We start from the raw sequence: 2,256 nt of genomic DNA on the forward strand, positions 1-2,256 counted from the left end.
TCTAATAGCATGGATCTGGAAGATGTGCAGATTGGCCTGGGAGGAAGGTAGAGTCCCGGAAGATTGAAAGTCAGCTGTAATTATTCCCCTGTACAAAAGGAAAAAGGGAAAAAAGTAATTAAAGGGGCATTTGTCTTCTTAGTGTAACAGGAAAAGTATATGGTAGAAAACTTATTGACAGAGTTAGGGAAATAACAGAGGAATTAGTTGGAGAAGAACAGGGAGGCTTTAGGAAGGGAAGAGGTTGTGTAGATCAGATATTCATTCTTAGATTTATAGGGGAAAAGTTTCTAGAGAAGGGAGAGAAGTTGTATGCTCCCTTCATGGATGTGGAGAAAGCATGTGACAGGGTGGATAGACAAGGATTGTTGAAAGCAACAAGGATATATGGAGTAGATGGAAAAATTGTTGAATGCCGAGAACAGAATGTATGAGGGTGCTAAGGCTGCAGTGCGTATGGATAGCGAACTAAGTGAATTATTCTATTTGAAGGTTGGATTGAAACAGGGATGTGTCATGTCTCCATGGTTGTTCAATCTGTATATGGATGGGTTTATAAGGGATACAAGGTAAAGCAGTGGATGTTGGAGTGGCCCTAATGAGAGAGGGCAGTGTTTGGGAACTCCCAGTAGTATTGATTATAGATGATATTGTGTTGTTAAGTAAAGATTAAGGGGAGCTGCAAGGCTTCGTGGATGAGTCTGGGAGAGTGTGTAAGTAACAGAATCTAAAGGTGAATTTAGAGAAGAGTAAAGTTACGGTCTTCGAGAGATATGAAGTCAGTCATTTTACAGTGAGGTTGGATGAGGAAGAAATGGAAAATGTGAGTACGTTTAAGTATTTGGGTAGTGTGATGAGTAAGGATAGCGGTGTAGAGGGTGAAGTGCTTGAAAGGGTACAACAAGGAAGAAAGGTTGCTGGTTCCTTGAAAGCAGTGATAAGAAACAGGGAAGTGAGCATGGAAGTGAAAAAGTTACTACATGACAGTATTGTGATGCGAACTCTAATGTATGAAAGTGAAGCTTGGACCTTGTTGGAAGGACACAAGTCAAGAGAGCAGCAGAAATGAGTTATTTGAAAGCAGCATATGGAATCACATTGAGAGACAGACTGACTAATGAGGAAGTGAAGGAGCATTGTGGTGTGAATGAGGATGTGATAGGAAGCGTTAGGAAAAACACACTGAGGTGATTTGGCCATGTGGAGAGGATGGAGACTGAGAGACCGACGAGGAGAGTGATGTGAGTGAGGTCGAGGAGGGAGGGAGGGGAAGGCCAAAGATGATATGGAGGGATGGAGTGAAGAAGTATATGAGAGAGGGGAGTGTGAACTGGGAGCAGGGCAGTGAAATGGCGGGGGACAGGGCGACATGGAGGCAATTTGTTTTTGGCCACCCCTTACGTGATTAAGGCGTCTGGCAATAGATAGATACACTGCGCTGACCTACCTACACGACCATTTTCTTCACACACACACACACACACACACACACACACACACACACACACACACACACACACACACACACACACACACACACTCTCTCTCTCTCTCTCTCTCTCTCTCTCTCTCGTTGGGCTGCCGCAGCGCTGTACCTTAAGTGCAATATACAAGCAAACTCCCAACTCCATTCCCTGTTCCCCCCCACTCCCCTCCATGCCCTCCTCAGAACACCCCTTTCCCCTCTTATTCCTCGCTTCTTCCCTTCAGCCATTTTCCTCCCGTTTACCCAGTTCTTTCTCCTCTGCTTTATCTGTTTCTTTCTGTATAACAGCTGGAGAGGGGTGACGTAGGGAAAGAAAAGTGAGTGAGATGAGTCGCAATGGCTAGACTGACAACTTAAGGTGAGTGATGAGAGATTAAAAATAAGTTGAAAGAAATGAGGAGCTGGTCGTGAAGGTGATGCTAACCAAGTGAAAAATAGTTATGTGAGGTGAACAAGTCATAGCTGTTGATTTGAGTAACTTGATAATGAGGTGAAGTAAAATGGTGCTGATAAGAACAGAGGTGTTGTGATAAGAGTGATCAGTACTGCGATGAGCTGAGAGAGGATGAGAAAATCGTTACGTGAGTTGAATAATTTAAAAAAAGTACTGGAGTGTGGTGCACAACTGAGTTCTATACAGATGGAATGAGTTTACCTGTAAAATTTGGTGGCGTAGCTTTTGTATAAATCTTGCTGAAATGAAACGATTTTGACCCCAAAAGAGGGCCATTACTAGTGAAGAGGTTATTGAAGGATATATCGAAACTGCT

This window comes from Coenobita brevimanus, chromosome 21, assembly GCF_032717465.1.
Source record: "Coenobita brevimanus isolate Jiangsu-jjx chromosome 21, ASM3271746v2, whole genome shotgun sequence".
Classification (NCBI taxonomy): domain Eukaryota; kingdom Metazoa; phylum Arthropoda; class Malacostraca; order Decapoda; family Coenobitidae; genus Coenobita; species Coenobita brevimanus.